This window comes from Micromys minutus, assembly GCF_963924665.1.
Source record: "Micromys minutus genome assembly, chromosome: 1".
In the NCBI taxonomy this organism is placed as follows: Eukaryota; Metazoa; Chordata; class Mammalia; order Rodentia; family Muridae; genus Micromys; species Micromys minutus.
This window is the reverse complement of record NC_137969.1, coordinates 207,287,565-207,314,856: the sequence shown is the minus strand read 5'-3', so window position 1 is coordinate 207,314,856 and position 27,292 is coordinate 207,287,565. Positions and strand designations below refer to the sequence as shown.

Below are 27,292 nucleotides of genomic sequence, written 5' to 3'. Positions count from 1 at the left end.
TATCTCCGAGTGTTATCTAGGTACACTATCATAAATTCATGGGAGTTTCTATTGTCCTAGGTTTCTAGCTCATCCTATTTATCTCCTCATCCAATCCCTTGCAATAAAGTAGTCCTTTCCTGTTTGCTCTTCCTCTACCCTCCCTATACTTCATCTCTCCTGGTCTCATTGTCACCTCCTCCTCCACTCAGTTTCTTCTCTCCATCTACCTTGATGTCTATAATCTATTACCTCTATTCAGTGAGATTCAATTGTTGGCCCTTGGACCCTCATTGTTACTTACAGTCTTTGTTTCTGTGGTTTGTAGCATAAGTATTCTGTACTTTACGATTTATATAAGTGAGTAAATGTAGTGTTCTGGGTCTGGGTTTCCTTGCTCAGGATGACTAGAAAACATAAACATTCCTTTAACACTCACATTGTTCATGCCTCTTAGTCTAATGTTCAGGTGGTAGAACTAGGATTGTTGTGTTTTAACGTCCAACCAGGGCTGCAAGGTGAGATCTTTATTTTCTTAATCAAACATGAAACTTAAATATATCAATATTAAAATTAAAATTAAATATATCAATAAATAAATAAAATCTTGTCTTAATAAGACCAACTCAATTTGTGCTTGTTAAATTGGCATTTATAAAAGCCTTCTGACTTTGTGTTTATATACATTGTTTTGTAGTAATTTATTGTATTTTTTTCTATTACGTTAAAAAATAAAATTTTACTATTTTATGATTTCTATTTTGTTTTCATGACTGATAGTTGCATTGTTTATTTTTTATTTACTTTTATTTCTGGTGATAAATTGTCTCTTTATACAGTTGGATCAAGCAGCAGGATGAAAAAAACTCATAGCCTATCTTCCTTGAAAACAACAAAAAGGCACCACATTGGCCATGGCTCCTAAGATCCTTAACCCAATGGTTCCTTGTAGTTTCAAAACCTGTGGCTGCAAAGCAGAAGATAGAAAGCTAATTCCACCTCCTGCTGCTGCTGCCTTGGATGCTATCAATGAGCATTTGGAAAGAAGCCTTCTTAAGCACAGCATGTGGTAAACTGCTCTCTACTGTGAGAAAAACAACCTGGGCTTCACACAGCACCTTGGCCCTGCATCTCACTTGCCTTCTGGCTTCCTTTTCAATATATGCTCCTGGCAGAATCAGTCTCTGTTTCTTTCTATGTCACTACCACTGTATTTGTCTCTCATTGTTTGTCTCTGTCTCTTACTGTCTCATACACAAATGCATTGTATACTTGTGAAACTTAAGTATCATAATTCATTTGGAAAAATCATCTGTATCTTACTAATGGTTTGAAGCCATAAACTTTTATGTTAAAACATTTCTTATTCCCTTTCCTAAGCTTTCAATACAAAAATCATTTGAGTATCAAGAACTTCAGTTGATCTGCCTCTGTGACAACTGATTTGCAATTGGCATACACATTTGTCCTTCTTGCCAGCAAAGCTAAAATACAGAGCTGTGCTGATTGGTTTCCTTTTCCTTCCCCAATTTCATAACTGCAGAGCTGTGTGTTGCCACAGCACCTGCACTTCTTTTTACTTTGCTTATTGATCAGTATTTCTCTGCCATTATTCAGAGATTATGTTAACAGGTATATCTACAAATCTCCAAAGGTAGATTTTAATTCCTTTTAGTGTTTTGCCATATCCAATTACTATTAAAATTTAAGATAAAGATAATTATAAAATAATGTGACATACTGTACTTCAAAAAGAAAATATATGTGAAAATCCTAAACTAATAACATGATAAAGAATCATATTCTAAAGTAGATTTTTTATATTAAACAATTTTTGCTGCTTAAAGGAGAAAATGGTGAATCACTGACTGTTTCGGTTTGAAAAGGAATTAAAATTATGCAGTTAGCTATTAATTTGACACAGAAAGGTAGATGACACAAACAAAAACCTGTTTCAAAGAAAAGATGACTTATAAAATGAAGCAAAGAAGGTATTATTTTGGAAGTTTGGCATGAAGGAAAGGAAAGGGAAATGATGTAATTCTGAATAAGTCTCAAATGTTATAAATTTCCACTCAAAATGCAAAGCTTCTCCTATGAAAAGCTAATAGTAAACAATGTCAATGTATAACTTTCATGAGACAATACATTGAAAATCAACAACAAAGTATACTGCAGCTATTTTGCATAGTGAAATCCTTCATTAAATAATTCATCCAATGTCCTCAATGGTGACTTGTAAAATAAATAAATGTAATTTGTCATTTCCTATTTGCTATTATTTTAAACGAGATATAGAGAGGAAATCATACATTATTCAATAGTAGAAAGAGTATCAAAAATTAGTGGGGAGCACACTGGAGGGACTGAAGAAATGAAGGAAAACAAGAAAATGCGGTGATAATACTTTAATTAAAATTTTAGTAATTAATACTGAACAGAACATATCAAACTTACAAGTTATTGTATCTGAAGAGTAAAAGGTTGTCAAAGGACACTGATTCCTTGCCCTAGGGATTTCCTCTGCCGCTCCCAGGAAATCCCACCCAGGAAATCCCACTTTCTTGAGATTTGAGTTCCCAAAATACCACAGAAGGTCCGGATGACCTCTGTGGAATGTCCCAACGCCCTAGGTGTGCCTGGGGGTGTACTGATAAAAAAAATGTATGATTCTTCCCCTTTGAATTTCCTCATTCCACCTGTCCTCCCCCTCCTTTGTAATTTTTGCCTTTATAAGCCTGTTACAAGTTCAGGCCGGGGTCGAACTCCTCTACCCCTGCGTGGTGTATGAGTCTCGACCCCAGCATGCTGGCCTGAGATCTCACTCTTTCACTTTCAATAAACTTCCTCATGCGATTGCAGCAAGTCTGGTCTCGGTGCCTCGCTGGGTGTGCGCCTCTCCTGAGAATTGAGTGAGGGTCTCCCTTCGGAGGTCTTTCATTTCATTTTAAACAATTATTCCACCTATAGGTTGCTGTATCATACACATAAAGATCTGTTTCCTCCTGATACAGTTACAACAAGTTCTTCTTACTGAATACATCCACAAGGACAAAAGAAACTGATTGAGGTTTTGTTACCTTAGGATTTATCCAATATAGGTATTTTTATATAAAGAATACATTGCAGATGAAATGTTAGTATAGCAAAAAAGTAAAATTTTTACCTTTAAAATAAAAGAGATAAAATACTAACATATCTAATCCTTTTTTTAATTTGAACATATATATATATATATGTATATATATATATGGTGTGTTGGTGTATGTGTTTATGCTTATATGTGTGTGTTATATATATATATATATGTATTATATCTGTGTTTTATATATATATACATATATATATATAACATATATACATACACGTATATATTATATATAGTTATAGATGTAGATATAGATATGTAGATTAACAGCAAAAGTAAAATGATAACTTTGACAGTTTATAAGGGAAGGGCACAACATATTGATATGTAAGAGCTTACACAAAGCAATGCCATCCTATACAAGTTCCACAGCATTTTTTTTATTTTAAATAATTGGCTTTTTTAAAATACAATGTCTTTGAATGTACAAATACAGACATACACACATATACACATATACACACAAATTTCAAACACATTTTTCATTATTTTAGATTTTTAGAATATTTTCTGCTACCTAGTACAAAACTTTGGATTTTATCAAGTATTAAGTAAATGTAAAGTAAGTAACAATATATCATGTATTTTAGAAATTGGAATGGAAGGCAATTAACATTTTATTATTAAATAAAATGACTCTAGCTCACTGATATTTCTTTATTGAAGAACTTTATTTTAAAAAACAAATATGAATGTACAAATTTTAAGCATTTTTGCATAAAAGTATGCAAATAAATTTTTGTCGTTGCTTGGCTTTTATTTTTTTTAAGCTTTGATAGAGTGCATTAAGATCTTACTAGTTGGGGCTGGAGAGGTGGCTCAGAGGTTAAGAGCATTGACTGCTCTTCCAGAGGTCCTGAGTTCAAATCTCAGCAACCACATGGTGGCTTACAACCATCTGTTGTCTTCTTGTGGTGTGTCTGAAGATAGATACAGTGTACTCATATATAATAAATAAATCTTAAAAAAAAAAAAGATCTTACTAGTTACAATGAGCATGAAGTACATGTAAAACAGGAAGTAACCTTGAATTAGACAAAGTTTTCTTGGTTTGTAAAGACTAAACATAAAAGAGTTTTTCTTTTCTTCTTTATTTCTTTTCTTAAACTTCACACAGTTTCTGGGGTGTTCAGAGCTTTCTGGGGTTATTATCTAATTATCAGTTACTGCATATTAAGTCTGTTCTTTTGTGATTGGGTTATTTCACTCATGATGATATTCTACAGATGCATCTATTTTCTTAAGAATTTCATAAGGTCATTGGTTCTGATAGCTGAATAATACTCTATTGTGTAAATGTACCACAATTTTAGTATCTATTCATCTACTGAAGGACAACTGGGTTGTTTCCAGCTTCTGGCTATTATAAATAGAGCTGCAATGAACACAGTGGTGCATGTGTCTTTGTTGTATGTTAGAGTGTCTCTGGGGTAAATGCCCAGAAGTGGAATAACTGGATCTTCACGTAGTAATATGTCCAATATTCTGAGGAATTGCCAGACTGATTTCTAAAGTGATTGTACCAGTTTACAACCCCACCAAAAGTGGAGATGTCAGGCACTTAATTAGATGCTTCTCAGCCATTCTATATTCCTTAATTAAGAACTTTTTGTTTAGCTCTGTACCCCATTATTTAATAGGGTTGTTTGATTTTCTGGTGTCTAGCTTCTTGAGTTCTTTTGTATTCCTTGGACATTAGGCCTCTATCTGATGTGGAGTTGGTAAAGATCTTTTCCCACTCTGTTGGCTGCCATTTAGTTTTTTTGACAATGTCCTTAGCCTTACAGAATCTTTGCAATCTCATTAAAAACCATTGTGGATACTTGAACATTGGTGTTCTGTTCAGAAAATTTTCTCCTGTGCCTATATTCTATGATTTTTCATACATTGTCTTCTAATAATTTGAGAGTACCTGGTTTATAGTGGAGATCTTTGATACACTTGCACTTGAGATTTGTACAAGGAGATAAGAAAGGGTCTCTTTTCATTCTTCTGCATGCTGAGTGCCAGTTGGACCAACACAATTTGTTGAATAGGCTGTCCTTTTTACATTGAATGTTACAGGTCCTTTGTCAAAAATCAGGTGACCATATATGTAAGGGCTCATTTCTAGATCTTCTATTCTATTCCATTGATCCACAAGCCTATTTCTGTAGCAGTACCATGCAGTTTTTAGCACAATTGCCTTGTAATATAGCTTGAGGTCAGGGATAGTGATTCCCACAGAATTTTTTGTTGTTGAGTATGGATTTCGCTATTCTAGGTCTTTTGTTATTTCAGATGAAATTACAAATTGCTCTTTCCACTTTACTGAAGAATTGTGTTGGTATATTGATGGGGATTGCATTGAATCTGTAGATTGCTTTTGATAAGATGGCCATTATTATAATGTTGATCCTTCCAATCCATGAGCATGGGGGATCTTTCCATTTTATGAGATCTTCCTCGACTTCCTTCTTTAGAGGTTTGGAGTTCTTGTTATACAGATCCTTCATTTGCTTAGTTAGAGTCACACCCAGGTATTTCATGGATTTTGTGAGTATGTGAAGGGTATCTTTTCCCTAATTTTTTCTCCACATGATAGTCCTTTGAGTAGAGGAAGGCTACTGAATGTTTAAGTTAATTTTATATCCAGTCACTTTGCTGAAATTGTTTATTAGATGTAGGAGTACTCTGGTGGTATTTGTAGGGTTGCTTAAGTACACTATTATGTCATCTGGAGATAGAGATGTTTTTACTTCTTTCTTTCCAATATGTATCCCTTTTATTTCCTTTTGCTGTCTAATTGCTATGGCAAGGAATTCTAGTACTATGCTAAATAGGTAGGGGGGAGTGGGCAGCATTGTCTAGTCCCAGATTTTAATCGATTGCTTCAGTTTTCCCACCTTTACATTTGATATTGGCTGTTGGTTTGCCATATATTGCTTTTATTATGTTTGGTATAGGCTTGGATTCCTGTTTTTTCCAAGACTTTTAACATGAAGGGGATTTGAGTTTTGTCAAATGCTTTCTCAGCACCTAATGAAATGACCATGTGGGATTTTTCTTTGATTTTGTTTATATGGTGGATTGCATTGACTGATTTTCTGTATATTAAACCATTCCTGCATCCCAGGGATGAAGCCTACTTGATCATGGTGAATGATCATTTTGATGTGTTCTTGGATTCGGTTTGAAATAATTTTGTTGAGTATTTTTGCATTAATGTTTATAAGTGATATTCGTCTGATGTTATCTTTTCTTGTAAGGTCTTTGTGTAGTTTGGGTACGAGAAGAATTTTAGCCTCAAAAAATGAGTTAGGTAGTGTTCCATCTGATTCTATTTTGTGAAATAATTTGGAGAGTATTGGTATTATGTCATCAATAAATGTCTGATAAAATTCTGCACTTAACCAATCTCGACCTGGGCTTTTTCTTGTTGGGAGGCTTTTGATGACTGCTTCTATTTCTTTAGGTGTTATGGGATTATTTAGGTTGGTTAACAGGTCCTGGTTTAACTTTAATGTCTGGTATCTATCTAGGAATTCATTCATTTTCTCCAGATTTTCCAGCTTTGTTGAGTATAGGCATTTGTAGTAGGATCTGATGATTTCTTGAATTTCCTTAGTTTCAGTTGTTATTTCTCCGCTTTCCTTTCTGGTTTTGTTAATTTGGATACTCTGTCTTGCCCTCTACTTATCCTTGTTAAGGGTTTATCAATCTTGTTAATTTTATCAAATACCAACTCTTGGTTTTTTTAGTTCTTTTTGTCATTATTTGGTCTATTTTTGTCCTAAGTTTGATCATTTCTGGCCTTCTACTCCTCTTGGGTGTATCTGCTTCCTTTTGTTCTAGAGCTTTCAGCTGTGCTGTCAAGTTGCTGATAAATGCTCTCTCCAGCTTCTTTTTGAAAGCACTCAGAGATAGGAGTTTTCTTCTCAGTACTGCTTTCACTGCGTCTCATAGCTTTGGGTATGTTGTCTTTTCATTTTCATTGAATTCTAGAAAATCCTTAATTTTTTTCTTTATTTCTTCTTTGACCCTGCTATTGTTTAATAGAGCATTGCTTAGTTTCCCTGTGTATATGGGCTTTTTGTTGTCTTTGTTTTTATTAAAGACCAGCCTTAGACCATGGTGATATGAAAGGATGCATGGGAGTATTTCTATCTTTTTATATCTATTGAGGCTCGTTTTGTGATGAATCATGTGGTCAGTTTTTGAGAAGGTGCCTTTAGGTGTTGAGAAGAAGATGTATTCTTTGATTTTAGGATGATATGTTCTGTAGATATCTATTAATACCAGTTGATTCATAACCTCTGCTAGTTTTACAGTGTCTTTGTTCAATATCTGTTTCCATGATCTGTCCATTGATGAGAGTGTGGTATTAAAGTCTTCCAATATTATTATGTGGGGTAAAATGTATTTTTTAGCTTTAGTAGAGTTTCTTTTATGAATTTTGGTGATTTTGTATTTGGAGCATATATGTTGAAGATTGAGAGTTCCCCCTGACAAATTTCCCCTGTAATGAGTATAAAGTGTCCTTAATTATTTTTTTATAACATTTGATTGAAAATCTACTTTTTTCGATATTAGAATGGCCACTCTATCTTGATTCTTTGGGCCTTTTGCTTGGAAGTTTTTTTTTTTTTTTTTTTTTTCCCAACCTTTTACTCTGAGATAGTGTCTATCTTTGTCTCTGAGATGAGTTTCCTGTATGCAGCAAAATGCTGGGTTTTGTTTATGTATCCAGTCTGATAGCCTATATCTTTTTATTAGGGAATTGAGTCCATTTATGTTAACAGATACTAAGGAATACTGGTTGCTGTTTCCTGCTATTTTTGCTTTTGGAAGTTGAATTGTGCCTGTATGTTTTTCTACTTTTGTTTTCTTTCTCAGGAGTTTTCTTGTTTTTACTAGGATTTAGTTCCCCTCATTTTATTGGGTTTTCAACCTATAATTAGTTGTAGTGTTGGATTTGTGCTCAGATATTGTGTAAATTTGGTTTTGTCTTGGAATATCTTCATCTCTCCTTTTATGGTGATTGAGCATTTTGCTGGTTATAGCAATTCGAGCAGACACCTGTGTTCTGTTAGGGTCTGCATGATGTCTGTCCAGGATCTTCTAGCTTTCATAGTTGCTGTTGAGAAATCAGGTGTGATTCTGATTGGTCTGCTTTTGTGTGTTATATGACCTTTTTCTCTTACTGCTTTTAGTATTCTTTCTTTGATTTGGGCACTTGGTGTTTTGACTATTATGTGTCGGGAGGAATTTATTTTTGGTCCAACCTATTTGGAGTTCTGTAGGCTTCTTTTATGGTCGTGGTCATGTCATTCTTAAGGGTAGGGAAGTTTTCTTCTACAATTTTGTTGAAGATATTTACTATGCCTCTTAGTTGATATTCTTCACCCTCTTCTATTCTTATTATTTTTAGGTTAGATCTTCTCATTGTGTCCTGGATCTCCTGGACATTTTGGGTTAGGGAGGTTTTTGGTTTTTGCATCTTCTCTGAGTGTTTTCTCTATGTTTTCAATGTTGTCTTCAGTCCCAGAGATTCTCTCTTCCATCTCTCGTAATCTGTTGGAAATGTTTGCATCTATGATTCCTGATTTCTTTTTTAGGTTTTCTACCTCTATTGTTGTGTCTTTTAGTGTTTTTTTTTTTTATTGTGTCAATTTCTGTTTTAAATTTCTTCTTCCATTCCTTCATCTCTTTGGTTCTCTTTTCCTCTAGTTCTTTGAGGTTTTTGAGTGTTTTTCTTGTTTCCTTTTTAAAAACTCCAAATTCTTTAAGTTTTTCTTTCCATCCTTTTTTAAGGATCTCTGTCATCATCTTGAGCTATGTGTTCGGATCTGAGTCTTCTTTTTCTGTAGTGTTTGGCATTCTGCTGTTTGCTGTGATGGGATAGCTGTGTTCTGGTGTTGTCAGGTTGTCTTGGTTTCCCTGGGGTACTTTTTTTTTTCTTTCCTCTTGCCATCTTGTTTTCTGTGTTTATTCGTGGTCTTGTTGTCAGTGATTGGTTCTTACCTTTCCCTTGTACCTGGCCTGTGTCCCTGGATCTCCTGCTCCCAGGCTACTCAGAATGCCTTCTCGCCAGGCCTGTGTCCCTGGATCTCTGCTGTTCCTGTTGGCTGATGGTCTGAACTCCTGTTCTGCACTGAAGGCTTCCAGCTGGGAACAGCCCCATGCTGGGTTACTGGTTCCCTGAACCAAGCAGGAGGTGGCTCACTTTCCATGTGCTAAGCACAGATCTCTCTTCACACCATCTTCTTGGAATGCCTTCTCACCAGGCCTGTGTCCCTGGATCTCACCTGATATTTTTTTCAAGGACAAAAAGTCAAAATCAAAAGATTAGTATTTGTTCACAATGAATTTTTAAAAATTGGTAGATATTTTTATGAAATACAATTTTTTGGCAAGCATGAGCTAAGATGAACCACTGTGAAATTATGCCGAACAACAGATCTGGTGTAATAGGGGTTTATTGGTAGAGAGGAGAGGAGTGACAGCCCAGGAAAGGGACAGAGGCAGAGGAGAAGCAGATGGGAGGATAGACATCAGCACAGAGAAAAGCTAGGCAGGGAGTGGCAGAGGAGGGGGATCATTGTGAGAATCGAGATAGGAAGAAAGAAAAGGCCATGACAACAAACACACACACATACATACACACTGAGAGATAGCTACAGAGAGAGTGAGTGACACAGACACTCACAGGTGGATCCTTTTGTTTTCTGTACACACTTGGGGCACCTGGAAGTTAGATAATAAGGTTATGATGAAGGCAATTGCAAGGTCCCTGAGGGAAGACCAGTGGAATCAACTGTACACTAGTAGTCATTCCACTTTTTTTTTTTATAGTACAGAATAGAGTTTATTCAGGTCATGGGAGAGTTAAGAGGGGGTAGAGACAGAGAGAGAGAAGTAGAGGAGTAGAGGCAGGCCATGAGCACATGGGAGAGAGGGGGGAAGGGAAGGGAAGAGGGAGAGCAAGGCTGCAAGAGCACAAGGGCAAGAGAGGCCAAGAGAGAGAGGAGGGGTCAAGCAGCTCCTTTTATAGTGTCAGGTCACTGGGGCGGAGCATACCTGGCCACTGCTGGGTAATTGAGAGGTGGGGTATACCTGGCTGTTGCTAAGTAACTGAGGAGTGGGGTTTACAGAATCCCAACATTCCCCCATTTTTGTTTAATTAAAAAAAAAATTAGAGGCGATGGTGGACCAGGAATAGTGTCGTTGTGATCTCTTAACTGCTTCATGCTTGTTTGGGGCGATGTTTTTAGAGAGTCCAGAAAAGTGGGGGTAGGGATGTTTGTCTAGTCTCAAGAGTTGGCTGTTTCCTTGTTGTTCAGGGTCTGTGGAACCATCTGAGGATAGGCCAGAAGTAACAGGTCCAGTTGAAGCATCTGTGTCTGTGAGAGAAGGCTGAAGTATCTGTAGGTTGCTTCTCTGGAACTGTTCTAGATGTAATAAGCACCTGGACTTGACAAGATGCTGGAACACACATAAGTATACATTATAGGTAGAGATTAAGTACATTTGGTTTGGAAGAAAGATTTTTCAGGAGCAGTCCTAATGCTGCCATTCCTCCCCTTTTCTCATTATAAAAAAGAGGAAAAATCGGGAGGGGGAGGCCGATGGTGAAAGGAATGGGGCGTCGAGTGTCATTGGCTACTTCCTGCTGTCTTGGGGAGTCAAAAGGGGGTGCAGCTGGCTTTCACCATCGGGATCCACCTGGCAGATGTTCACATCAGGCTCCTTTATGGACAGTGGCTGGTAATCCTGTAACAGGAACTAATTAATAGTTTGATTACAAATTTTTTGTCTGTCTTGAAGTGGACAGAAGATTGATAAGGTTTGGAGCAAATTACTATAATGTGTCCCGGATATTTTAAAACGGCTTTCCATACCATGAAGAGGGATAGGGGAAAGGTGTGGAGTCATGGCAACATCAGTAAGGGCAGCTGAATGTTGATAGTACTTACAGGGGGGACTCTGGCTGGTTTTTTACAGTAGAGCTTACCAACAACTTCTGTCTCCCACCTGGGATCTCATGGATCTTGTATGTGGTAAAAGAGCTGCAGGCATCTCGAGAATCACCTTAAAAGGGTCCTGGTAGGGTCTAGTAATTGGATGACAACAGAAGAGTGTTTATAACAGACTCGGGGGTCTACCTGAGAAGCTGGTAAAGGAAACATTTTTGTGTTAGTAGGTTGACTGGATAGAAGAAGCAGAGGGGTTGCTAGCGAGTTTGGGTTCAGGCAAATGGGGGGGAGCAAAGGAAATAGAGGCTCCCAACTTAGCTAGATCTCTTCTCTAATAAAGGGACAGGACATGTTGGCACTACCAAAAGGAATGACTGAGAGGTACACTCCTAAAAATGTAAGTAAGTGCTGGAATCTGGTGAGGAAGGTAAGGTGTCTTCTTACCCAACAATAGGAAAATGTGAGGGAGAAGTAGGTCCCCAAAACTCTGTCAGGACTGAGTAAGTGGCCCCAGTGCCCAAGAGGAAGGAGCTGGGCTGCTCACATACCATGATAGATACCCGTGGCTCCCTGTTCGTGATGGCAGTGGTCAGGTCAAGGGAGCCTGGGCCTCTTCAGTTGTCCATAGCCAAGCCTAGAATGCTGGAGGGTTATTTGGGCGTGATGTCCCTCTGTCTTGCATGACACAGGGCAATCGACAGCCCAATGTTCCTCTGGATCATACTTAGGAAACGGCCTTTTGGCTTGTGAGGGCTGGAGCAAGCTTTCACCCAATGACCTATTGACCACATCTGTAGCAGGGGCCCGGTGGTGTAGCAGTGGCTGGGGCTGGTCGGGAAGCCTTTGCCAGCATACGGTATTTGTTTGTGAGCCTTTTTTCCTTTCCCAGGTACACTTTAAAGGCCAGCACCAAGACTTCTGTCTGTGGAGTTAGGGGTCCCCCCTCAAGCTTTTAAGCTAGTCTCTCATGTCTGGGTAGCTCTGGGAAACGAAAAAGGTCATTAGAAGTTGTTTACCTTTTGGATTTTTAGAATCTAAGTTAGTGTCTATCTGTTTGATGGATCTTGTCTGCATGCATTTTTTTCTGCTCCCAAACTCGCTGGCTTTCCTCAGGAAGTAAATTATTAGTGAGACTCATAGTAAAGCATGGAACTTCAGACTATAAGATTGTGGCGCAGAAAAGGACAGATAGGGAGGTAAGGGGCACTGGCAGTGGTGCTTGTGTTCGGGTGGCATGTCAACGTCTACATGTGAGTCTGGCTGTAAAGGGGAGTTTTGAAACGCTTAGAATAATATGAGTAGAAGCTGAGGTAGAGGTTTGGATTTTATGGTGATGGCTCCTTGTCTGAATCGAGAGCTGTGGTGTCATCTGCCTTATTGCCTCATTGCTAAAGGCGGTGGGTGGGGTTACAAGAACACAGAGAAGGATTAGAGCGGAGATAGATAAATGCCTGTATACAGGGAACCTCTTTCCATTTACCAGATCTTTGGCAGTATAAGTGAAGTTCTCATAAAATTAATGAGTCTAGAGTGCCATTTTGAGTCATTATCTAGTGGATACTGAGTCTAAACATTGTTGTAGAGGTGTATCAATTTAGATGTCTTTAGCTGAGGTGTCAGTGTTAGAGATTTGGAATTTTTCAGGAGACATCCCAGTGGGGAGCCTGGTGACCCGTTTTTGAGACATTGAGTTATCCACTGGGAAGGTACAGAGAGGGGCTATGGAGCCATCCAATCCAGCGTCCCAGTGGATGAAACTCAGTAGGAAAGTAAGTTTCGCCTATGCGCAGGGGTCTAGAGTCGTCACTTGGACTCCTGGTGGCTTCGCCAGATCCCAGATCTGGCAGAGAGTGCCCTCGCCAGGCCTGGTCTTCTGCTGAGTGAACCAGCTGCTAGAGCCCTGGGGGAAGGGATAAAGAGTAAAGGGCACTCCCGACGGGACCTTCTCAATGGTCAATGTCTGTCTCAAAACTGTGGCTATAGAGAAGTAACCCTCTTTGCCCGCAAAGGCTGGCCAGGCCTTTTTTGGGAAATCGGGGATTTTCTCTGCCAACTGGAGTGACAATCTCTACCAATTTGCCGATGTTTGTGTGGGAATCTTAGCCATGATCTGGTATAAGGAAAAGTGAAACCGTGTGGTGTGTGGCTGATCTATCTCAGCGGCCCACGTGGCGGGAGCGATTGGCACACGTGGAGGAGCAGTGGCCAGCAAGTGTCTACAGCTTCAGTAATGGCGACAACTCACGTGCTGGAAGTCTGTGAGTCGGGCAGCTGTTGACGGGGAGGCAGCCATAGCTGCAGACGGGGAGGCAGTTGTGGCACATGGCAGCGGCAGCGGTAGCAGCAGAGGTGGTGGCAGGGAGACCGTGGCAGGAGACGGTCACGGGTCTTGGGCTAGTGAGCGTCGGGATGTGAACCTGCAATTTCTTGAGGCGTGCTGGCACCAATCCAAGGTTGTTAAAAGTCACGGAAAGGAAAGAGATATCTGGTTGTGAGGAAATCTAATGACCTCACACGGGGCACCAATGTAAGGAAAAGATGATGGGGCACCAATGAAAGTCACTGAAAGGAAAAGTCACAGGGCACCAATGTTGTGAAAGGATGACGATCCATCCAAGTCACAGCACCAATGTTAGGGGAAGGATGAAGACAGTGGGGGGCATATGGCCCATGGGGGTGCAGGGAGGTCTGAGGGCAAGGAAGATGCCTCTGGGGGGCCCATGTTGGGAATCCCTTCCCTGAGGGACCAGCCACACAACAGTATAGTATGGAATAGAGTTTATTCAGGTCATGGGAGAGTTAAGAGTGTGGTAGAGACAGAGAGAGAGAAGTAGAGGAGTAGAGGCAGGCCATGAGCATGTGGGACAGAGGGGGGGAAGGGAAGGGAAGAGAGAGAGCAAGACTGCAAGAGCACAAGGGCAAGAGAGGCCAAGAGCCATTCCACTTGGTTTAATTAAAACTAACTAGGAAGTGGTGATGATGAGGCAGGAGTGAGGGCATTGTGTTCTTTAGACTGCTTCCTGATGGCTGGGAAGGTGAACCTCTTTGGGAAACCCTAAAAAAATGAGGTTAGTAGACAACTCCTGGGAGAGCTGGTTGTTTCACTTGCTTTCTAGGCCCTGTGGGACCATCTGAGGCTGCAAAGCTACTGGCCCAGTTAAGCCAGACTTTGAGGCTTGACCATCTGGGTCTAGCCATTTTGGAATTGTCCTGAATGCAGATTTTCAGGAAACTCTTAACTTTGTAGGATGCTGGAATGGATGGTTGTTAAGGACAGAAAACTAAGTTAAAGAGTTTAGGAGAAAAAAGCAAATTTTCTAGGAAAATATTTTCCATTTGAAACGTTTAGACCCATGGTTTTAGTGGTTCAGGGAGGATGCTTCTAAAACTAGGAAAAGGGAATTGGATTCTGCTCTTGACATTAGGTAACAGATAGAAAAACAGGCTGTTGAAAGTGCATTTGACCCAAGTTGGTTGATCTACCTCTTAACACACCTTGTGTCCTAAAACAGTGTTTTAGATTCTCACAACATAAGCTTTTGTATCCTCAGACTTTCGTAAACTTTACATTCTTTTTTATCCAATTATTTCCCATGAGACACAAGTAGTTGATTGCTCAGAACAGTAAAATTTACACTAATATCTGTCTTTTGAGTATGGTAAGAAGTTAGACTGTCTACACCGAGTGGTAGTAGCTTTAGGAGGGTGAGGCCTGTCTCAGTCATCTGGAACTTTGTTTTGTAAAACTGATAATTCTGTTATTAGTATAGCCTTCAAACCCATCAGAGACCTGAGAAAGATAAATTTTACCTGAGTTAGCAGGAAGGAGAGACCAAACAGCTTCTGAGTCTGTTAAAAATGACAAGCTTCCTGACTATTTAGCCACCCAATGTTCCTCTGTGATGGATGGTCTTCTATTATATAAGTTTAAAGCCAAGTATTTTTTGAGATTATAAAGATTTTAATTTATAACCAATGGACCTTAAGAATCCTTAGATATGAGCTTAAAGTAAAATCTTAACTTTTTAAAAGAACAAAGTGTAAAGAAATTATAGATAAAGAATTTTTTAAAAGTGGTGAAGTAGAAACTTAAGTGTAGAGCTTAGCAAGTTAAGATACAGATATTTAGAAATTATTTGTCTGAGAGTAGGAATTTGAAAATCAGCTGTGCCAATTTCTTGTCTTTGAATGGGGCCAAGTTGTTGCTCTATGGTCTGAGTCCACTAAGAGAGAGCAAGAGCACACTGAGCTTAGTGGAGGTGAGGGGAAAGGCTATGATCCACATTTGAGAGCCTTGTGGAAGACACAACCATCTTAAGAATCAGACTCTAGAATTTTGTATCAAATTCATAGAAAAATTATTTGAACATGGTACAAGAATGGTTTTGGGAACAGGGTATACAGCAGGAAAGGTGTATGTAAGCATTGCAGTTTCTGCTCCTAGCCAGCTCAAATTTGTTGCAAACTTACAAGCAATACATTAGTACTAGATGGGGAGAAATACTATACAGGAACAAATAGGACTTGGAGCAGGAAAGATAATGAAAGAAGTCTTTTAATGATCCTCCAGTCACTTCGGGCAGTATATTAATGCCAAGCCTCATAAATTTAGAAGCTAGGTGTCAGGACACAGTTCTCATGGATGAAGCGTTCTAGGCCTGGGTTCCAGGTATCTCAAGAACTCAGGGGGAACCAAGCTGGTAACTTGTAAGCTGACTAGTGAACTGTTGGAATTAACAACCCAACATCAGCTTGGGTTTAACTTCACTGCCCGCTTGCATGCATGGATCCTGGGAGAGATACACTCCCTTTTGTTATGCTATGTGGCCAAGTCACAAGCCACTCCACACCTGGCCTTCCTGTTCCCAGTTGCTAAAAGATAATTATAGACTTCCACCCTAGGGGGTGCCTCTTACATCCAGCAGCTAGGGAATTTGCATACCTCCCTTGTAATTATCTGCGGGTATAATAATGGGACCACTGTCTATGTGAAATGAACACAGGCAGTCATGAGAGATGGCAGTTCAAGATGGAGTAAACTTTCTGATAACACGAATAATGGACTTGTGCCTTTCTTTCAAACCCTTAGGCCTTCGCCCGGTTCGCAGTAGCTGCTAGTGGTACAGGCACCACAAATGGAGGCCCACATCGCCTCCCACAGTGAACAGTCATCCAAGTGGACAGAGGCCAGGGCTAAGCTTGATCAGACACTGTTCAATTGGTTCCAGTTTTTTGAGAGAAGCCAGGGGGCAGAGGTGCAGGAATGTGTGTTGGCAAACAGTGTTGGGGGAAGGGGAGAAGCCTCATTCACGGAACTGGTAAGACTCAAGAGAAGCATTTATACTGAGATAGAGAACTCAACAACTGTGGGTGTTGGGCTGGTGTGCATAGCAGTTGGTGGATCGTGAAGCAGTTCTGTTGCAGCTGTAGTGGGCAGGTAGGAACCCAGTGTAGTTAGGCACCAGAAAAGTCCCTCCCAGCTCATGGCATCAGTGCTCTGAAACATAATGCATTGATGCTGTATTTTTCAGGTCCAAAGTCAAGGTTCACCCTGAGAAATTTTGCCATGCAGCAACTCTGCTATAAAGGTGGTTTATTGATGGCCAGAAAGGGCTGGGGATTGGGGGAGGGAAGTGATAGAGTCAGAAAACTTGGTCATTTAGACAGGCAGACAGATCGGAGGAAAGCCATAGGAGAGGAGAAAAGGAGGGGGGCAAAGAGACCAGAAAGAAAAATGGAGAAAATGCCAGAAACGGGAGATGGAAAGTGGTAGTGGATGGAGAGAAAGAGAGAGGGAGAGGGGGTGGCAGGAGGCAGGTTGGTAGTTTTATTGCACTATTCCTGGTGGCAGCTGTAGGTCATGATGTAAGCAGCTGTGAGGTTGATGAGGGCAGGCCCGTGGAATTCCTGCATACTAATACATATGCACAGAGTGTAAGCTTTCCAAACTATTGAGTAAATTGGTTTTTTTAAAGAATACATTTATTAATTTTTATGTAACTGTGTTTGAGTGCTTACTTGCATATATGTAGTGTTCACAGCTGGTACATACTGAAGCTCTGAGGGCCAGCAGGAAAAAAAAAAAAAATGAAAACATAAAAGCTCAGGAGGTAGCAGTTGTGGGAACCTATAGTATGTACCAGAGGTCTTGGAAGTGAGAGACTCTGAGGAATCAAAAGGAAGGACCTTAGATAGAATGTCCTAGAGTAGAGGCAAATGTGATTTCTCAGGCTCTGTCTTGAGTAATTCTGTGAGTAGTAACATGTTAGAAGAAACATGGAGAAGAGCAGATTAATGGGTTGTGAATGCAAACAAAACAAAATGCTCAAAAAAAATTAAAAAAGAAAAGAAAAGTAAAGAATGCCGTACAGTGGGTGGAGAGAACTTGTAGAGTCCACTGCCAGTAAAAGGACAGGGTGTCACATAGAGAGATGTGTGTGCCATCAAACTCAAAAACTCTGACTCAGAACTGTTTTTGTTTGAAAGAACTTCAGGAATAAAATGGAGAAGAGCCTGAGGAAAATGAGTTCCAGGACCAGGCCCAAAGTGTGATCCAGCTCAAGGGGAGGTGTAAAGGTCTAACACTGTTTCTAAGGCTATGGAGTGCTCATAAGAGGGGCTATCATGACTGCCCCCAGAAAGGCCCAACAAGCAGCTGAGATAGTCAGATGCAGATATTTGCACCCAACCAGTGACAGAAGCTATTGACTGTTGTGGTTGAATTAGGGAAAAGCTAAAAGAAGATGAGGATGAGGGTGACCCTATAGAAAGACCATCAGTCTCAACTAACCTGGACTCTTAGAATCTCTCAAACACTGAGCCCTCAACCATGTAGCATATACTAGCTAATATGAAACACCAACACATGTATAGCAGAAGACTGTTGGGTCTGGACTCAGTCACAGAAGATGCACATGGTGAGACTTGGGGGCCTAGGGAATACTAATGTGTGGGTAGGGTAGGGACATTCCCTTGAAGGCAGTGGGGGGAGGAGGTGTGGAATGTGGAACACTTGAATGGTTTACTGAGTGTGGCATAAAGTCTGGACTGTAAAGACAGATTAAAGAATATATTAAAAACATAAACTATAGTCTGCTGTTGGTAGCTGACATTTGAGGACTGGCAAACAAACCCAGGTACTCCTTGAGTATAGTAAGTGCTCTTAACAACTGATCTATTTCTCCATACCCTAACTATTATTAATTAATTTTCTAAAATTTAAAACATAATTTCTTTTATTTTTCATTGTTAAAAATCTTTCACCACAGTACAAAACTGAAATTTCCAAAGACCCTTGCAGATGGTTAAGCCAACTGATATTCCAAGTTGTTGACCCGCTATTCAGGTAAAGTGAAATGACAGGGCTAAGTCACACAGAGAGCTTGGAGCAAAAAAAAAAAACAAATTTTTCTTTTCCAAACAAGCAGACATGGTTTTTCACATGTTAATCAAAAAGAACCAAGATTATCAGATTAGAAAGAAATAAAAAATAAGATGGAGGTTACACAGAAGTCTAAAGGATTGATCCAGCTGCTGCCTGCATAACCAAACACTGCTCCAAGCACGTGGTCATAGATCCACCAAGATGCTTAACCTTAAAGTATCAAAATCTTGGAAAATTCAATTTACAAATACATTATTAATTGCATCATTATAATGAAATTAGTTAAACATAAAATATTAAACAGCACCAATACTAAAGGTTAAGGTAAATATACTATTATTTAAAATAATGTATAATTACTCATTGGGACAGAAATAAATCTTAGGCCCCAGAAAAACTATTTAAAATAACTGTTTGGCAGAAAAGGCAATATTTAAAGACTAATATACGCCCTTTTCCCACTGACAGGTCTGTGGCTAAACATCTCAGCAGTGGGTCACATGGAAAATATTAAGACACATCTTTACATCTTTACATTGCTTGACCTTGAACCATGATGCTAAATAATCCAAATTTTGCCAGTATAAGCCAGTGGCAGAGGTTTTCCTTTTTTTTTGGGGGGGGGGATTTCTAACTAGCCTTCTGTGTCTTGATCAAAAAAAAAAAACAAGTCCCTTACTAGATGAGGTATCTGTTCTGAAGAAGCAGGGGCTTTTACAGACACTACATTTGACAGGTATCAGAGGCTACCAAGGAAACACAGCAGCAAATACTCCAGTAAGAACACATTAGTCCATGTGGGATGATGGCATGCTTTTCTCTCTAGTTTCTGGAATTTCTGGGAGATAAGAGATTTAGCAAGTGTCTGAATACATGGGGGCAGTAAGAATCTCTAAACTGGATAGTGTTCCTGTTTGAAATTACCAAGATAATTTGACATGGAAATCCAATAATACATAAAATTCTTAAGCACACAGAACCAAAATGTTAGCAAAACTTCTGGGTTTACCCCCCAACCAGAATGGGAGTTCAAGGTGAGGATGGACTAGTCATGGCTTGGGAAGCTGCTTGTAGTTCATTCCTACGACCCTCTGCCTGCCCCTTTCATTGGGTCCTCACAAGACTACCTGGCTGAAAATATTTGTTAATTCAGTGCAGACAATTAAGGTCACAGACAAAGTACAACAACTTTTAATACACCATCAATACTAATGATTAAAAATTATTGCATAGTCTTATGCATTTACCCTAAAACATTTTCTGAAAGGAAAGCAATTATATAAAAGACAAAGAACCCTTTAAACAAGGAGGCCTTCACTACCTCGCTCTCCTCTCCTTTCTCGTCTTCTAGGCACTTTTGTCCATGGTTTTCTCACTGTCCCCCCTGCACTTTGGGTAGTACCATTTCCCCTTTGGTTTATAGGTGAGTGAAACGCACAAAAAGTGAAACCACTCAATGGGACACTGTTCATTGTCACAGCCCATCATCTCCCCATAAGTCACTTGGTTACATAAGCAGTAGGTGGGCTCGTTGGGGTCTATGACAAACTCAACAGGTGATGCTTCCCTCTCCTGCTTGGCCTTGGAGCGCTTCTTCTTAGCGGACTTGGATTTCTTTTCTTTTGGTGGTTGATTATCACAGTCCTCAATCCCGTTTGTCATGTGACATAAATCACAGGTCTCACTAGTCTGCTGTCTTCTAGGTCTTCTAGAAGATCTTTCGGGTTGACTGGAATCCATCTTCGATTTGTCTGAGGCTGGCTCACTTTCAGCAGGATCTTGGAAACACTGTGAACGCAGCTCCATTTGTCTTGTTCGGTTTTCCACCAATTCGAGCGAGCATCTGCGTGACAATCTGAATTTTTTCATCTCCCAATTCTTGGCTATTGATTAATGCTCTCTGGAGATGCTGCTGTAGGCGTGTCTTTTTTTTTTTTTTTTCTGGTTTGAATCATCTTCTTTCTTATATTTTTCATAGACATCGTCAATTTCCTTTAAAGTCTCTTGGTATTTGTTGTTCAGCTCCCGCAGCACGGACACGTTCCTCTGCATGTCTTGTGGCAACAACTCCACACACTCAGGGTAGTCCTGCACATAGCAGGTCCGGAGCGCGGAAGCCCGGCGCTGCCGGGATACGGCCGCCTGCTCGAGAGGGCACCGCCGAGTCCCCCGATCTCCACTCCCCCCAGCCAAAACATAATTTCTAATTTTCAAAAAGAATTTCACCTTTGATACATTTATATTTTAAACTTGATTTCATGATTATTATTCTAATTAAAACACTATTATTAAATGTTCATGGATATGCATAAATATAGGAGTATGTATATACACGTACACACACATATACATATGTTTCAACATGTATGGGAAAGATTACAAGACTGTGAGAACAACATTGAGAGCATCTTTATGGTGGTCAAGTAATGACACTGATCATTTCATGTCTCTTTGAAGCTCTAGACTTAGGAATATAAAAAATGTGAGTATGTTAGAGATAATAGTGATTGATAATAAAAGTTTTTTTAAAAAAATAATTTTTGAACTGTTATTCTTTTCCAAATTTAGACCACAAACTATTGTCAGGCTTTGTTTGGTTTGACAGTGTAGCCCTTAAGTAGTTGTGTTTGAAAACCTAATGCAACTTTATTAGGTGCAACTTAATGAAGTGATCCAAGGTCTTCAGAATGGGAAAAGAAGTTATATGAGATTTTAATTTGTTTTCTCAAGAGGGGAATATTAAACAAGCAAGAATCCAGGCACACACCAGATTTCTTATTTTATATCTATTTTTTTTTTCTCTTCTTTATGTGGTCCCCATACTATCATCCTTTGACAAGTGAATCATCAGTCAGAGTCCAACAACAACTTTTTCTGTTCTTGAGGAATGACAAACTATACAAACCAGTTTCCCTGAAAGCCACTCACCCTCAGACATTTTATCCCAGCAATGGAAAAGACAAATGCATACAGAATACCCTGTGCTAGATGATAAAGGATAGAGCAAGTAAGCCAAAAGATAAAGTAATCAGAGCACACTAACTAAAATCATTACGATGCAAGTAGATATCAGACAGTTTCGAAGAGTATTTTTCTCTAGGTCTTTTCTCTTGTTTTGAGATCTGTGTTTATAAGTTTTGTAATTCAAAATTTGTCTTATCATCTGATGAGGGATAAAACAATAAAAATGTTTAAGCGAACATAAAAACAGTTTTAAACCTGATTAAATTATTTCCATTGCAAGTTTCTTTTTTTTTTTTTTAGTGATTTATTTATTATTATATGTAAGTACACTGTAGCTGTCTTCAGACAATCCAGAAGAGGGCATTGGATCTCCATACAGATGTCTGTGAGCCACCATTGGTTGCTGGGATTTGAACTCAAGACCTCTGGAAAAGCAAACATTCCTAGCTCTTAACCACTGAGCAATCTCTCCAGCCCCAATTGCAAGTTGATTATTTAACATTTGCTTTCACTAAATGTTATTTAGAAAAATTCTTTGAATAAATTTAATTATGTCCTTAAACATACTACTGATAGAAATTTTAATCATTTGTTTATTTTACTGGGAAACAGATTTTTTTAAATTCTTTGACAGATGATTGGTACAGGACCTAATAGAACATCTATCAGTGAACGCATAATTGCCAACACAGTTCTTCTTCACAGCTGTCAGTAGTGTTAACATGAAATTTGATGTTGTGTGTTGATTTCAACTGGGAATTGAGTATGACTGAGAAACTTTGACTGTTCCAATCACATCCTAAAGATAATTATTTTGATTAATGGCTTGGGATACACATGAAGAAATCAAAGTACATTTTGATATTTTAACATGTATCCTAGATAATGAATGTTAATTAGATGTGCAATAATGGATTGGGGATACTCTAGTTTATTACCTTTGGCTAATGACTTTAATCATAAAGAACAGCAGCAACAACATTTAAATAGCTAAGTGTGAACATAGCTAAGAATATTCTGTATTATAGTGATTAATGAATGAATCTCAAAATTTCAAAATACTAATCTTGATTTTGTCATAGTGAAAGGCTCACTGAAAAGCAGCCATAACTAACTTTAGTATACTGGCAACTTTGACAACACCAGAAATTATGATAGTTCTTTGCCACTGCTCGCTCTCTGTCTCTGTCTCTCTCTGTCTCTCTCTGTCTATCTCTGTCTCTGTCTCTCTGTCTGTCTCTGTCTCTGTCTCTCTCTCTCTCTCTCTCTCTCTCTCTCTCTCTCTATCTATCTATCTATCTCTCCTTCTCTCTCTCTCTCTGTAACCACAGATCAAAGAACTTGTTTCCACATAAGAGCTTGAAGAAAACCTATCTCCACAAGGATACATCTTTTGAAAATAGCAACAGTATAAATGCACAACAATCAAAGTGGCTGAGCTGGAGATAAATATCTAGAAGAGGGGATATATTCAGAAAAAGATTCATCCTACCTCTGACTGACATTGTGATTCAGGGAACTGTAGATTCAAGCCCAAACTGACTATCACTATCATAATTCTAGATTATTATCAGTGCTTACAGAGAACCAGTATAGATAAGCAATGGTTACTTATGATTGCTCTGAGCACTCATGTGATAAGATTTTTCAAAGACTGAGATTAGGTCTTTCATGTCAGAAGTACTATAATTCTATGAACACATAACTGGCAGATACATGTGGGAGGTGTGCTCACATTTGTTCTTTTACCTTTAGCTATAAAAGAGTGGTTGAGGTACTGGAACTTGGATTAGTTTTAAAATAGATGTGCTGAAGAATAACTAACCTACAAAATTGCATGTGTTTAATACATATAACTGGATAAGCTTTAACTTGTGAGTGACTTTACTACTGAACAGGCTTAGCATGCAAAATAATAAGCTCCCCTCCCAAATGTTCCTCTCTATTTTATTTTGCATTCTATCAAACAGCAGAACTCTAGACCTAACATAAAACGTACAATCTCAGTCTGCAAAGCTTCCATAGAGTGGTAGAATCAGTAGGTAAGAAGCAGGCTAATGTGAAGCACATGGCTCTTAGTAGTTGGTATTTTTGTCTTATGGCTACAAGCAATAAATGGGAGTTGGAGGTTAAAAGAAATTGGAAGGGCAAGAAAATTAGAATCTTATCTCATTTATCATTATTATTGTTGTTGTTGTTATTAAGTAAGCACCACATAGTGTATTTAATTATTTCAAGAAATATCATTTAAAACATTTGTGAACTGAAATCAATAAGTAAGCAGAAATATGAAGACTATAATAGAAGAAGAAAATTCACTTTAACTAAGAAGCCTTCGTAAGTCTATCCACCTCAGAACAGGACACCTTCTTGTATAAATTCAAAAAAAATGGAGAAGAATCTATATGGATTAGGGAGAGTCAAGAGTCAAAGGTCACAATTATTACCTTAGGGACAAGAGAATAGGATCATAATAAACACTGCTTATTCTTGAAGAAATAATATACATCACTACTATTGGTATATAAACATGAATACATTTAGGCAGATCTATACCCCAATGTGTTGAGTAATGAATACCTAAGTATGATTTGGGAGGATCAAAGCAGGTATCATTTTGTGGGAGCTATTAATAATCAGTACAACTACAGCATAGAATTTTTATGAGCTCTTTGATAACAAGTGAAAAATAATACATTAAGATTAGAAAATCGATACAGGCTGAGCAACTGGTGAGTGGGAGACCTAGGCTGCTGGGGAGCAGAGGGATCTCTGCGGAGTGCACACGGAAAGGGCACCCCCTGCCCTGACCTGCCCTGTCCTCCCCGATCCAGTGACCGAGAACAGATCGTAGGAACTTCTGTTCCCACCCGGAGACGACTTCAGGACACAGAGCAGAGCCTGGCCCAACCACCAGCCGGAAAGGCGGCTCGTACAGGCTGAGCAACTGTGACCTGGAACAGATCTTAGGAACTTCTGTTCCCACCCGGAGACGACTTCAGGACACAGAGCAGAGCCTGGCCCAACCACCAGCCGGAAAGGCGGCTCGTACAGGCTGAGCAACTGTGACCTGGAACAGATCTTAGGAACTTCTGTTCCCACCCGGAGACGACTTCAGGACGCAGAGCAGAGCCTGGCCCAACCACCAGCCGGAAAGGCGGCTTGTACAGGCTGAGCAATTGTGAACTGGAACAGATCTTAGGAACTTCTGTTCCCACCCAGAGACGACTTCAGGACGCAGAGCACAGCCTGGCCTAACTGCCAGCCGGAAAGGCAGCTCGTACAGGCTGAGCAACTGATGAGTGGGAGACTTAGGCTGCTGAAGAGCAGAGGGATCTCTGCGGAGTGCACACGGAAAGGGCACCCCCTGCCCTGACCTGCCCTGTCCTCCCCGATCCAGTGACCGGGAACAGATCTTAGGAACTTCTGTTCCCACCCTGAGACGACTTCAGGACACAGAGCAGAGCCTGGCCCAACTGCCAGCTGGAAAGGCGGCTCGTAAAGGCTGAGCAACTGGTGAGTGGGAGACCTAGGCTGCTGGGGAGCACAGGGATCTCTGCGGAGTGCACACGGAAAGGGCACCCCCTGCCCAGACCTACCCTGTCCTCCCCAATCCAGTGACCGAGAACAAATCTTAGAAACTTCTGTTCCTACCCGGAGACGACTTCAGGACGCAGAGCAGAGCCTGGCCCACCTACCAGCCGGAAAGGTGGCTCAGAGAGGCTGAGCATCTGTGACCAAGAACAGATCTTAGGAACTTCTGTTCCCACACGGAGGCGACTTCAGTACGCAGAGCATAGCCTGGCCCAGCTGCCACCCGGAACCTGGGCTGCCCGGGAGTAGAGAGATCTCTGCGGAGTGCACACGGAAAGTGTACCAGGGACACAGACCAGATACAAGGAAAAGGCAAGAACATATCACTGACAAGAAAATGGCAAGAGGAAAGAGAAAGAGTATATCCCAAGGAAACCAAGACAATCTAGCAACACCAGAACCCAGCTCTCCTATAGTAGCAAACATCGGAATTCCAAACACTCCAGAGAAAGAAGACACAGACCTGAAATCATGCCTCAAGACACTGATAGAGTTACTAAAACAAGAAAGGGAGGAAAAGCAAAAAGATTCAGAAGCTTTTAAAGAAGAAACAAGAAAAACACTCAAAGAACTCAAAGAACAAGACAAAAACAGAACCAAAGAAATAAAGGAATGGAAGATGGAAATTAAAACAGAAATTGACACAATAAAGAAAGCGCTAAAAGAGATAACCCTAGAGTCAGAACACCAAAAAAAGAAATCAGGAGTCACAGAAGCAAGCATTTCCAACAGATTACAAGAGATCAAGGAGATAATCACGGGGGCAGAAGACAACATTGCAAACATAGACAAAACAGCCAGAGAAGATGCAAAAAACAAAAAGCTCCTAACCCAAAATGTCCAGGAAATACAAGACACAATGAGGAGACCGAACCTAAGGATAATAGGAATAGAAGAGGGAGAAGAGTATCAACGAAGAGGCACAGTAAATATCTTCAACAAAATCATAGAAGAAAACTCCTCTACCCTCAAGAATGAGATGACCACGAGCATAAAAGAAGCCTTCAGACTCCAAATAGGTTGGACCAGAGAAGAAATACCTCCCGACACATAATAGTAAAAACATCAAGTGCCCAAAGTAAAGAAAGAATACTAAAAGCAGTAAGAGAAAAAGGTCAGGTAACATATAAAGGCAGACCAATCAGACTCACACTCGATTTCTCAACAGAGACTATGAAAGCTAGAAGAGCCTGGACAGACATCATGCACTCCTTAAGAGAGCACAAGTGCCAGCCCAAGCTGCTATACCCAGCAAAACTATCAATCACCATCAATGGAGAGACAAAGATATTTCAAAACAAATCAAAATTCACACAATATCTGACCACAAACCCAGCACTACAACGAATTATAGGTGGAAAACACAATACAAGGAGAGAAAATACAGCCTAGTAAAAGGAAGAAAACTCCTAAACAAGAAAATTAAAAGAAGAAAAAAACACAGACACAACTCAACACAAAAATAGCAAAAATGGCAGGAAACAGAAACAATTATACCTTGATATCTATTAACATAAATGGTCTCAACTCCCCAATAAAGAGACATAGACTATCAGACTGGATACATAAACAAAATTCATCCTTTTGCTGCATAGAGGAAACTCATCTCAGAGACAGAGACAGACACTATCTCAGAGTAAAATGGTGGGAAAAAAACTTCCAAGCAAACAGCTCCAAGAAGCAAGCTGGAGTGGCTATTCTAATATCGAATAAAGTAAATTTCCAACCAAAAGTTATTAAAAAAGACAAAGAAGGACACTTTATACTCATTACCGGGGAAAACTGTCAGGAGAAACTCTCAATCCTTAACATATATGCTCCAAATAAAAAATCACCCACATTCATAAAAGAAACTCTACTAAAGCTCAAAAAATACATTTCACCCCACACAATAATAGTGGGAGACTTTAATACTCCACTCTCACCAATGGACAGATCAGGGAAACAGAAACTGAACAAGGACACTGCAAAACTAGCAGAGACTTTGAACCAACTAGAATTAATAGATATATACAGAACATACTATCCTAAAGTAAAAGAATACACCTTCTTCTCACCACCCCATGGCACCTTCTCGAAAATTGACCACATAATTGGACACAGAACGAGCCTTCATCGATATAAGAAGATTGAAATACTCCCATGCATCCTCTCAGATCACTATGGTCTACAGCTGGTCTTTAACAACAACAAAGACAACAAAATGCCCACATACACATGGAAACTAAACAACGCTCTGTTAAAGGATAGCAGGGTCAAAGAAGAAAT

At 39.6% G+C, this 27,292-nt stretch overlaps 1 pseudogene across 1 annotated transcript; it reads right to left on the bottom strand.

The window, feature by feature from the left end:
* Positions 1-19,783: 19,783 nt before the first annotated feature.
* LOC308417308 (inhibitor of growth protein 2-like) lies at positions 19,784-23,939 on the bottom strand (annotated as a pseudogene). The gene is made up of 2 exons: positions 23,878-23,939; positions 19,784-20,669 (listed from the first exon to the last, which is right to left on the bottom strand). The product of its transcript is annotated as an inhibitor of growth protein 2-like (transcript).
* Positions 23,940-27,292: the final 3,353 nt, after the last annotated feature.